The 13401-nt window shown below is 35.2% G+C and overlaps 1 long non-coding RNA gene across 1 annotated transcript in view; it reads right to left on the bottom strand.

Annotated features, from left to right (window-relative positions):
• The window catches only part of LOC107705777 (uncharacterized), a 93504-nt gene that overhangs the window by 45583 nt on the left and 34520 nt on the right, over positions 1–13401 (bottom strand). The window contains exon 2 of the long non-coding RNA XR_001636098.1: positions 1816–1874. This is a non-coding gene — a long non-coding RNA (uncharacterized LOC107705777). The remainder of the gene's footprint in view (positions 1–1815; positions 1875–13401) is intronic.

The following is a 13401-nucleotide window of genomic DNA, read 5'->3' as shown; positions in this document are numbered from 1 at the left end:
TGACGCACCCACGAATGCCCCCTCAGAGTGCTTAATGCCCAGACACGTGAGGCAGCGATCGTGACCATCACCCGACGCCAGGTAACGACCGCATCCAGAAACGCACGGGTGATACGTTGTCTGTAGCAAGACGCAATGTCGTCTTTACAAAGACGTAACGTCACGTTTGCCAGACGCAACATCGTCTTTAAAAAGACACACCCGTGAATGCTTTTTTAGGGTTCTCTCAGTAGAGTAGTCAGGAGCAAAACAATGTGATCGCTCGGTTCCGAAGCGAAAAGCTGGTATGCATTGCACCTGCTGCCTAATTAAACTCGCACTGTGATCAGCAGCAGCTGGATGCAATCATCGCATGCCAATGTACATTGGCTCGTTTAGTTACACTCGAAGTGGATTGGTCTCTCTAAGCGAGATCCCAATTCGTCGGTCACCAACGTGACTCGTAGTGACCGACTGAAAGACAACTGAACTGACAAATATACGCAGTCAGATAAATGTAAATGGATGTCCAAGGAATGAATAGACTAATAAAGCATGAAACAGGAAGCATGTGCAGAGGTGGGTAGAGTAGCCGAAAACTGTACTCAAGTAAAAGTACAAGTAGTTACTGAAATAATTACTCAAGTAAGAGTAAAAGTTGCAGTCCAAACAGTTACTTGAGTAAGAGTAAAAAAGTATCCAAAGAAAAATCTACTCAAGTAGCGAGTTACTAGTTACTTTGGAGATTATATATATATATATATATATATCAAATTTAACCAGTTACTTCAATCAATTACAACACTATAGACTGCTACCAATCTCATTTTTTACATCAACAAAAGCCCTCTTTACACTACAAAGGTGTAACATCGTGTACACTTATTTAAACAAAACTGCATAATGTAAATAGCCTGTAAAAAACAACTCATTAAAGGGTGAAGTTGCAATGTCATGAAAAAAATCATTATTTCTGATTATTCATCTTCTTGATATCAATGACCATAAATAAGTTGATTACAGTGGTGTATAAAGTACCTGAAAGCCATACTCAAGTAAAAGTAGTTCAAAAAGCTGATTCATTCAAACGACTGATTCATTCAGAAACAAAGCATTTGACTGTGTTAATGAGCGAATCACTGAATCATTTATTCAACAGATTCGTTCAAAAAGTTGATTCATTCAATAAGTAAACACCGTCCTTTGCTCAGAGAGAGACGCAAAACAGTGCTGTGATCTTTGTTTGGAACTATTTTCATTGGCAAAATTGAGCAAAAACAAGCGATATTACGTCTAATGTAAGTCACTTATTGCTAACTTTACTGAACTTGTATAAAATGATTATTACATTTGTTATGCTGATATCTGCAGAAAAACGGTTCTCTTTGTGTGATATAGATTAAGTTAACTATATTAAATTATATAAATATAAAAAGCATACAGAAGCATTTTTGCCGTCTACAATTTAGAATGCCTTGAATTTTGAGTTTTAATAGACTAATAAATCACATGCATGCACTCTATGTGATTTGGTTATATACTTGATAATGTCAGATTGCACATCATTACAACGACACTTACCATATTACCACTCCAGATAAAAGACACAGTACGCTTGTAATACATTACGCATTTCTTAACATGTATTGCATAAAAATTAAGTAACGAGAGGAACGTTGCCCAGTGTAGTGAAGTAAAAGTACAGATTTTTTCATTATAAATGTACTCGAGTTAAAGTAAAAGTATCCATCTTTAAATCTACTCTTAAAAGTACAAATTTTTCAAAAATGTACTCAAGTAAATGTAACGGAGTGAATGTAATTCGTTACTACCCACCTCTGAGCATGTGCCACTGGAGAAATAGGTTTGTGCACAACAACTCTGCTCTGAAATTCCTGTCAGTTAGCAGAGAAAAGGATAAATTTAGAATGATGCTTTAAATCAGTCACATCTCAACAATAGCAGGACAGATTGCATTCTGAGTTAAGATTACACCCACATATGAAACACACACACACACGCAAACAACTGTAATTTTTCCCCCCTCAGGTACATATATAAAAAAGGACATGGCTGAATATCCATCCATCAGTTGTCAAGAACATATGCGTAATTTTTTGCATATTTGTCACACTTAAAAGATTCAGATCATCAATTTTTTTTTATATTAGACAAAGATAATGCAAGTAAATACAAAATGCAGTTTTTAAATGATGATTTAATTTATTAAGGGAAAAAAGCTGTCCAAACCTACCTGGCCCTATGTGAAAAATTAAAACTGAGTTAAATTTCACTAGCCACACCCAGGCCTGATTACTGCCAGACCTGTTGAAACAAGAAATCACTTAAATAGAACCTGTCTGACAAAGTGAAGCATGCTTGAAGAGCAACACATCATGCCACGATCTAAAGAAATTCGAGAACAGATGAGAAACAAAATGCCATGTATCAGTCTGGAAAGGGTTATAAAGCCATTTCTAAGGCATTGGCCATTATCCACAAATGGAGAAAACTTGGAACAGTGGTGAACCTTCACAGGAGTGGCCGGCCTACAAAAATTAATCAGCGCAACAAAAAGTGAAGCATGCTTAAAGAGCAACACATCATGCCGCGATCTAAAGAAATTGAAGAACAGATGAGAAACAAATTAGTTGACATGTATCAGTCTGGAAAGGGTTATGAAGCCATTTCTAAGGCTTTGGGACTCTAGCGAACCACGGTCAGAGCCATTATTCACAAATGGAGAAAGCTTGGAACAGTGGTGAACCTTCCCAGGAGTGTCCGGCCTACCAAAATTACTCCAAGAGCGCAACGACGACTCATCCAGGAGGTCATAAAAGAACGCAGAACAACATCTAAAGAACTGCAGGCCTCACTTGCCTCAATTAAGGTCAGTGTTCATGATTCAACAATAAGAAAGAGACTGGTCAAAAACTGCATCCATGGGAGAGTTCCAAGGCAAAAGCCATTGCTGACTAAAAATAACACAAAGGCTTGTCTCACATTTGCCAAAAAATATCTTGATTATCCCCAAGACTTTTGGGCAAATATTCTGTGGACTGATGAGACAAAAGTTTAACTTTTTAGAAGGTGTGTGTCCCGTTACATCTGGCGTAAAACCAACACAGCATTTCATAAAAAGAACATCATACCAACAGTCAAACATGGTGGTGGTAGTGTGAAGGTCTGGGGCTGCTTTGCAGCTTCAGGACCTGGATGACTTGCCATAATTGATGGAACCATGAATTCAGCTCTCTATCAGAAAATCCTGAAGGAGAATGTCCGGCCGTCAGTTTGTGACCTCAAGCTCAAGCGCACTTGGTTTATGCAGCAGGACAATGATCCAAAACACACCAGCAAGTCCACCTTTGAATGGCTCAAGAAAAACAAAATTAAGGTTTTGGAATGGCCAAGTCAAAGTCCAGACTTAAATCCGATTGAGATGCTGTGGCATGACCTTAAACAGTCTATTAATGCTCGAAAACCCTCCAATGTGGCTGAATTAAAACAACTCTGCAAAGAAGAGTGGGCCAAAATTCCTCCACAGCGATGTTAAAGACTCATTGCCAGTTATCGCAAACGCTTGAATGCAGTTGTTGCAAAGGGTGGCACAAGCAGTTATTAGATTTAGGGGGCAATTACTTGTCACATAGGGCCAGGCAGGTTTGGACAGCTTTTTTCCCTTAATAAATTAAATCATTATTTCAAAACTGCATTTTGTATTTACTCGGGTTATCTTTGTGTAATATTAAAATTTGTTTGATGATCTGAATCTTTTAAGTAAAAAAAATACAAAAAAAAAACAAAGAAAAAAAAAACAGGAAGGGGGCAAAAACCTTTTCACGGCACTGTGTATATATATATATATATATATACACACACACACACACACACACACAGAAAGTTAAGGCTATTTTAGACTATAGTAGGCAACATTGTGTCTATAATAAAAATAAATACATGCATAATTATAATTTCTAAAGTATCTATATACATCTATTTATGTTTATTCATTGTTTATTCAAGAATAAGAATTGCAAAAAGCCCTCAAAAGTACAAAAGTAATATGCTTAATTATCATAAAAATAGTAACAATGCAAAAACTCTTACTGCTCCTACAAATAGGCTTAATTATCTTTATGCAATTAAGAGATTCACTCATGATTTCACAGTGACAAAAAAAAAAACACTTCTTCCTACTTGAAAATGGCCTTTCAAACCCATATAAACAGCATTAAATGTCATAACAAAATTATGGAACATTGGGAAGAAGAAAAAAAACATCTTACTGGCATAATTTTCTTGTGTACAAAATATATTTTCTTCTTTCCTTCCTCTTTTGGGGTAAAAATAACGTGTTCAGCAAAACATGATGTAAATGGTATTGACATCAAAACTACAGCATGAGCTCAATAATAAATTATTCTACAACTATTCATCATTATATGCTTTGATATAAAGACTGCTGACCACCCTGATAAACAGTGTGAATTATAACATTTCAAGTCTTATTGGTACACTAGTAGTAAAGAAAATTATAAATTACATATAGAAATTATTAAAAAAAAAACACTGTTAAAGTACAAAGCAGTTCATGATCATTTTACAGTTCACCTTCATCTGACTGCTACATTTTGCCCTTCTCTTATACTAGCAGGATAATTAAACTCGCTCATTACAATAACACGTCATTATAACTCCCAGGTGATCTAATATAAAGCCGGCGTGTGATCGGTGTGTAAGAGCTCATATGTGTGTGAGTGTGTGTGAGTGTAAATGCCACACTGCCCACCCGGCGTGTCACACGGAGCAGCGGTGACGTGATAGGCAGGTGTGACATTTACCCTTATAATTTCATCCTCCCCTCTCCCACCCATCTATGTCCATGTCACACACACACACACACACACACACACACACACACACACACCTCTGCTCTTTGTGTCCATGCCTCCTTCATGTCTATACAACTCCACACTACACATGACTAATTATCCACACATCAAATAATCACCATACTATCTGTTGTGGCTTTTTAAAGGTTCTCTCCTCTCTCTCTATCTATCTATCTATCTATCTATCGTGTTTGTGTGTGTGTGTTTCTCCAGGTAAAAAAAAAAAAAGTGCACTTCCATAATATAATTAAAGTGCTCTATTTTCGCGCACTAATTTTGTACTTAATACACTAAAAATGATTATTTAGTACTTCTTAAGATAAACTTAAGATTCTTTAGTACTTACGATCAACTTAAGATCATCTAAGTATACTCAACTGTGCTATTTTGGGACACCATGAATATGAACTAAAATGTACTTTTAACGTACTATCTCTGTATTTGTACTTGTATTTGTACTTGATTTGAACCATCTTTCATACACTACTACACTCAAGTGTACTACAAGTGGTGACTAAATAAATTTTTTAAATACAAAGAGAGTATGTTAAAAGTGCATTTTACTTTATATTCATGGTGTCCCAAAATAGCACACTTGAGTACACTTAGATGGTCTTAAGTTTATCTTAAGAAGTACTAAATAATCATTTTTAGTGGTCACACACACACACACACACACACACACACACACACACACACCTCTGCTCTTTGTGTCCATGCCTCCTTCATGTCTATACAACTCCACACTACACATGACTAATTATCCACACATCAAATAATCACCATACTATCTGTTGTGGCTTTTTAAAGGTTCTCTCTCTCTCCCCCTCTCCCTCTCTCTCTCTCTCTCTCTCTCTCTCTCTCTCTCTATCTATCTATCTATCTATCTATCGTGTTTGTGTGTGTGTGTTTCTCCAGGTAAAAAAAAAAAAAGTGCACTTCCATAATATAATTAAAGTGCTCTATTTTCGCGCACTAATTTTGTACTTAATACACTAAAAATGATTATTTAGTACTTCTTAAGATAAACTTAAGATCATCTAAGTATACTCAACTGTGCTATTTTGGGACACCTTGAATATGAACTAAAATGTACTTTTAACGTACTATCTCTGTATTTGTACTTGTACTTGTAGTACATTTGAACCATCTTTCATACACTACTACACTCAAGTGTACTACAAGTGGTGACTAAATAAATTTTTTAAATACAAAGAGAGTATGTTAAAAGTGCATTTTACTTTATATTCATGGTGTCCCAAAATAGCACACTTGAGTACACTTAGATGGTCTTAAGTTTATCTTAAGAAGTACTAAATTATCATTTTTAGTAAATTAAGTACAAAATTAGTGCGCGAAAATAGAGCACTTTGACTGTAAGTACATTATGGAAGTGTACCTTTTTTTTCACCTGGGTCATATGGGTCAAAAAAGCAATGTCCCATTGTTGGTGACCGCACCAAATGACATATACAAAACTGATTTTATATACATAGAAAGTATACTAAATGCAAAATAGCTTTTGTGAAAATAAAATGTCTAAATATGGTTGAAACAATGTTCCATTGTCATTCATTGTAACATATATATTTATGAAAAAATTAAACAACATTTATTCTGACTGTGCTTATTAAAATACCTAAAAGAATAAGTGATCATACTAAATTATATTATATTTTTAATTATTAAAAACTTTTTGCTGACAAATGGGTAAACCCTAGTGGTCTGAAGGATAGTGGCAAATAATTAAAATTACAATTAACCCTTGGTTCTTTAATGTGTCGTGACAGATCGCTGTAGCCCCTTCAATTCAAGCAGCACATGAAGCGATCATCTCTTCCTCTTTACTAGTTACAGCACAAAATAAACATAAATGAACCATCTGAAGGTATCTTATTTCAACCGCGTAAGGATGTCAATAATACGCACCATTTTCCAAGTTCAAGTTCATAGATGTTAATCTACTCTCCTGTCTGGTTTGTTTGTCAGACAAAATTCCAGATTTGGTGTTATGATTGGTCAGATCGCCTGTCAATCAAACTCCTGGTAAAGGGTGACTTAATTAGTAATTTAGAGCTGTATTTTAGGAATAAAAAAATGTTTGAACCATAGATAGATATTTTGATAAATAAAATGTAATAAATATTTATAACATTTTCAAAATATACATACATACATACATACATACATTTATGGCAGTAACCATACATATTTACATAATATGTCTGTGTGTACTGTGTATATTTATTATGTATATATAAATACACACACATACAGTATATATTTTGAAAATATTTACATGTATTTACATGTATATATTTATATTCATATAATTTATATCATATATAAATATATTTAATATATAAACGTAACACATTTTTCTTAAATATATACATGCATGGGTGTGTATTTATATATACATAATTAATATACACAGTACACACACATATACTATGTGAACAAAATATATATACATGTACAATATACATACTATATATATGAATATATATACAGTGCCGTGAAACGGTTTTTGCCCCCTTCTTGTTTTTTTTTATTTTTTATGATTTCATTTATTAAGGGAAAAAAGCTGTCCAAACCACCTTGCCCTACGTGAAAAAAAATAATTGCCCCCTCCGGTTAAATCATGAAAGAACTGTGATTAACTAATAAATCACTTAATTTGGCCAGTTCACCAGATAAAAAGTAATATTATCATGCATATATATATATATATATATATATATATATAATATAGTTTTTTATTTTGAAAATATTATAAATATTTACAAGTTAACACTGAACCATCAGCACTCTCGCATGACGGTGGTAAGTTTAACGTGCAAACACCACTCACATTTTCGGCAGTCTTACTTAAGTTTGTGCTTTAAAATATGGGTGTGGATTGTTGATGCCGTTGGCCTGTTTTTCTGTTAGCAGTCCAGAGGCTGTTGTTAAGATCTATGGCATAATGAATTCCACCAGGTGTCAGCTACTTCAATATTTCAGCCCAAAACCTGACTGTCTTGCCAAGAAGGTAAAGGCCAAGAGAGTGACATACATCTATACATAGTTGACAACACAGAAGTACAAAATCAATGTCAAAGTCAACTGACTGAAGAAAACCGCACTGAATAGAGCTGGAAGACAAGCTACAGACTATCAATAAACAATCAATGACTGTGTTGACATGCACAAAACATGTTAATCTGAATGCAACTTGAATGCTGACAACACGTTTGTTTTAAATTAAATAAGATTTTTTTATTTCTTTTTTATTTTAAATATAGAACATTTTCATCAATGTTTATCAAATAACATTTTATACCATTCAATCTCTTTTACAAAAGGAAAAGTTTAAAGCAGATCTTTACAATACTATAACATTTCTTAGTAACCACATCTGTGATCCTCAGAATATGGACCTTAATCGAAATGCATGTCAACACTGGTCAATGTCTGTCTGTTTAAATATCTAGAAACATATTAGTTGTAAAATAGCTTCAAGCAATATGAACACAAAGCCAGTGTGGGTGGCCTGCTGATCCGTTTCAGCTATTGTGGATTGTGTCATAGTTTTATTTGGCACAATGTTGACAGAGTTTTGGCAGCTTTGAATGCGATGAACAAAGCAGCAGCAGTGCAGCAATTTGAGCGAGCGGCGCCAAACACAAAGCGAGACAGATCCAGAGAGAAACATTTAAGAAAATGAGAATTCTGCTCGTATGACTTTTAGGGACTCGTCTGCACCCGGAGGACATGGTGAGGGGATTTACAAATCCAGGGCGTCACTCTCAATTCCACTCAATTCCTTCCGAATGCACACTGCTTCTGTAATTCCGCATGATTTATTTACTTTTTGCCAGAGGGTGAGGCAGAATGCTCAAAGATTATTCCAGAATCCCTGCTTTTTTTTCAGACAGACACCAGCATCTAATGCTCCGATGCGCTAGAAAGACTCATTTAAAGAGATTTGATATTTTTAGTTTGACGTTTTAATGTAATTTCCCAAAGAACACGCTTCTGTCGTCTAAGGAGCCATATTTAACCCTTTGAGGTTCAGGTATAGAATTTTCTTCAAGTTCAAATATTCCGTTTGAACAACATTAACCTCCAATGCTCATTTTAAACCTTAATCTTCATTCTGAGTCCAGTTGGTTGACCCAACCACTAGCTAGCAATCCAAATATATACCAACCTGCAATATGTCTCTAAAAATATCCGCAATTTGAGTGTTTTGTCTGTTGGTTTGACGTATTTTCTCTTTCGTGCGTCACTGAAAATTATTTTCCTACTAAAATTGCTGGACCCCAGTCACACCCTTCCATTAAACACTAAAAAAGTGCATCAGTCTGGTAATGAAAATTCAATGCAGCAAATAAATAATTAAAATAATAATATAATAAACATATTTCTCGTTCATATCTCAATTTCTGAAAATACAAATTTTAAGCCTATATATGTGCAACTGATTTTTTTTATTATTTTTTTTTTACAATTTTCAATTAGTGTAAATTTTTCCATTCCAGTTACATTTGCATCTTCTGCATTATTTTTTTCAAAAATATTTTTACTTGCAATTTCTGAATTACAGATAAAACTAGTAGTACGATGTAAATATGACCCTACTCCTGAATGAATGAATGAATGAATGAATATGTTTGAAAAATTCACTGAGGAAGGTAACTTTATCTAGCTGCAAAAAGAGAGAGATAAAAGCAGGCCATATTTCACTAAAATAAATACTATAACAATCTAATATAGCAGCAGTTAGTTTTGATTGAAAGCCAATTCCTATTCATACTTTTGAACATAATGATGAATCATATGAAAATCAAATTAAATAATGTCCAAATTCCACAGAAACCACAATAAATAAATATTCTATTATATTATAATCAAAATGCTATCAAATAAATTGTTTACTTCACACTGTATTAAAACCAACCATGTTTCTTCTCATCTCGTGATGAGCATTATTAGAGGCCACCGTTGTTGTTTACTAAGTGATTGCTACGTATAGCGGTGCACAGAAAAAACGACAGTCAAATCAATTAGCAAAATGTGCAAATGGCTTCCTTCGCCTCTCACATGCAAGCTAGCTAATCCATTTGGATGATGAATCCATTGTTTACACTGCTCAAAGACATCTCTGCTGGATTAAAAAACAAAACAAATCTAATTAACCTTTCACAGTGTTTCCAAATCAGAACCCATTCACCACATTCTTCTTTCTCTCTCCTCCTCCTTCTTCCATGTCCCTCTTTGTCTCTTTCCCCGGGCTCCAGCGCATACGCATATTGCCTTCAGACTGCCTATTCCCTCTTACGCACCATTTGAAATGAGTTCTTCAAAGTTGCAGCCTAATCTATTCTTTATTAGCTTCCTTAAAGTAATTACTCCTCCAGGGCCGAGCCGCCACACTAAAAAGGAAATGGAGAAGTCGGATCACCGGGATCTTTTCCTGTGTGTTCTGCGACTCCATCGCTCTGCTCTTTGACATGGCTGATTTGAAAACGCTGTTTATTACGCCGGCCCTGACATCGCACTTTTTGGTTCACATCTAGGCGCCGACTTAGTTTAAAGGGGTCCTATTATGCTCTTTTACAAAGTCTTGAATTTGTTTTGGGGGTGTACTAGAACAGGCTCTCATACTAAGTTGTTCGAAAAACACATAATATTTAACATATTTTACATTATTACAACACCTCTCTCCCCAGTCTGGCAATTTCTGTTAAATAAAATATCTCCTTTTGAAGTGGACTTTGAGCTGTGTAACTTTGCAGATCTTTTTTATGCTCAAACAGCAACATTACAGACTAACTAAAGTTGTAAAAATGTGAAAAAGCATAATAGGACCCCTTTAATAAGATTTTGCCCTCCTCAGAATTCATCGGGCAACTTCAGGTTTTTATTTTCTTATTAAGTTTGCTTTTCTGAGCTGTTAATGTTGGCTTGTTTGAAAGCACAATTTCAGTTGAGTTCCTCTCGACCTCTTCTCTCCTGTGAGATTTCTGAATCCTCAGAGCTATGATTACTGCATTATATCGACCCGGCCTGTTATTATTTCTCCTCTGAAATGATTGTGGTTTTTACATTTTCTGAAAACGCGAGTGTGTTTTGAACAAGGGGTCAAAGTTCACCTGCTTAGCATGACCCACTTAGCTTTGCTAGTTGATAACTACATCATATGGACCAAAAAAGCATCTTTCTTCATTGACGGACATTCAGAACTTAGATGTTTTACCAGTTTTTGGAAGCATGAAATGGACTTGTACTCTTTAGCATCAAATTACTGAACATCCAGACTGTGCACGTACTTTTGATGTCATCAGTCAATCGGTGCTGTCATGATGTCATTTCCTGCGGCTCTAAATTGATTAATCACTTGACATTTACAGCTCAAATGATAGGCTCAAAATAACCTGGATGCAGAAAGCGGAATTACATATTAGAGAAAAAATAAGGTCTGTGGTTGGTGTTCACATTTTATCCCTGCATCAATTACAGACAGTCATAGCTCAAACATAATTTCACAGTTTTAAATGAAGTCAGTTTATAGTTAAAAAATGTAGGCCTATATTGGTAAGAAGTTGCTACAAATTGTAAATACCATTTTTTTTTTAATTAGACAAACTTTGTAGTCCTTATTAGCCTCAAAAATAGATATATAATGTAAAATAATGTAATATATTTATAATATAACATGCAAATCAAATTTATAAACATTTTTAATATAGACATACGTTTTTGTTGTATTTACACTCAAAAGTTTGAAAGAAATTATTATTTTAATTAGCACGGTTGCATTAAATTGATCAAAAGTGACAAATGTCAAAAAATGCTATTCTTTTGAAAGCAGCCCACATTTTCCACATTGATAATAATCAGAAATGTTTATTGAGCAGCAAACACTGAAGACACTGAAGACTGGAGTAATGATGCTGAAATTTTAGCTTTGCATCAAAGGAATAAATTACTTTTAAAATGTTTTAAGATAGAAACAGCTAGTTTAAAAAAAAAAAAAAAAAAATGTTTACTGAATTTTTTGATTAAATAAATGCAACCATGGTGAGTATAAGAGACTTCTTTCAAAAACATTCAAAAATCGACCCCAAACTTTTGAGCAGCAGTATAGATACATAGATATCTTTACAGTTTAAATTGTGCCAGTACGTCTAAATCAGCAAGAAAACGTTATGAATACCTACAAAAACCAATGGCATCTTGCTGATTTAGTAATAACCTCAGCAAACACCACCAAATAAAATCACTGGAGAAAAAGACTAAATGATCAAGACTAAACACCATTGTGATGAGTGGGGGCGGGGCCGAGAGCCGTGGGAACGGAGCGAGGCCGGTGGAGTGATTGCTAATGAGGGACACCTGCACCCACTCACCGGTCTCGAGTCTCACGGAGGAGCTCCGGAAGGATAAAAGGGAGGAGTGACGACCGTGTTGGACGAGAGAGGACCAGGCCTGGATTTTATTTTGTGTTTTGGTTTCTTTTGGTGCGCGACAGTCGTCCGCGAGGGGCTGTCGCGCTATTTTGTGTTTATTTTATCATTAAAGTTTCTTTGAATGTTCGCCGGATCCCGCCTCCTTCTTCCCGATCTACAAACTTTGTTACAACCATTAACTCTATCATTTCAAACTGAAAGCTTATTTTGCATATACTTTTAGGAAAAACAGAGTCATCACTAAACCAGATCAAGGACACAGGTGCAGATCTACTGGCCCTAAAAGCCATTTCAGCACAGATATATTTCAGCGCTCGTGTTTGTGAGAGTCTGATGCCTTTAGTTTGACTCTGTTGACTTACTTTCACCACTCCAAATAAGATACAGGCACCATGACAATAGCATTTTGTTATGAAGCTTGCATCACATAACTCTTGAACCCCAGAGAAACGGTGCTCCACTTTAGACAACGCTTGACCTGAACCTGAGTGGAACTAATCGCTGCTGAAAATGAACCACTAGGCAGTTTATTAACAGAAACAAATGGATAAAAAGTTATATTCATAGACAGGGATGAAAATTAAGAGACGGAAGTTCAAGTAAAGACTTATCTGGAAGTGAAATGAGAAGGAACTTTTAGGATGCATGCTTTAGAACAGAAATATTCGAGGTTATTTACGGGCTGCATGAGTGGATTTTGATTTAGCACATGCAACACAACACAACACAAGTCAGTCAGGTTTTGAACAACCTGATGGTGAGTAAATGATGACAGAAATGTCATTTTTTGGGAGCTTAAACAAAAACACAAGCTTCGCATTTCTGATGACATAAAATACAAATTAAAATTCTTTCATTAAGTCTCTGGTGAACACAAGCAAAACCTGGGTAAAACATGATATCTTTGCAACATCACAATCAATAAGAGCCTTCATCAATCTGCGTGAGGCGATGTGAGGGCGCAGTTCCTTTCGCTGCACTTTCATCTAGTGCGCAATTGACAGAGAGCAGCAGTATTGACTGCTTCACATGAGGTAAATCTTAGCAGCAACAGCTCACAACTTTTAGCC

Source organism: Sinocyclocheilus rhinocerous, unplaced genomic scaffold, assembly GCF_001515625.1.
Source record: "Sinocyclocheilus rhinocerous isolate Xijiao unplaced genomic scaffold, SAMN03320098_v1.1 scaffold834, whole genome shotgun sequence".
NCBI classification, from domain to species: Eukaryota; Metazoa; Chordata; class Actinopteri; order Cypriniformes; family Cyprinidae; genus Sinocyclocheilus; species Sinocyclocheilus rhinocerous.
This window is presented reverse-complemented; position numbering and strand designations above follow the sequence as displayed.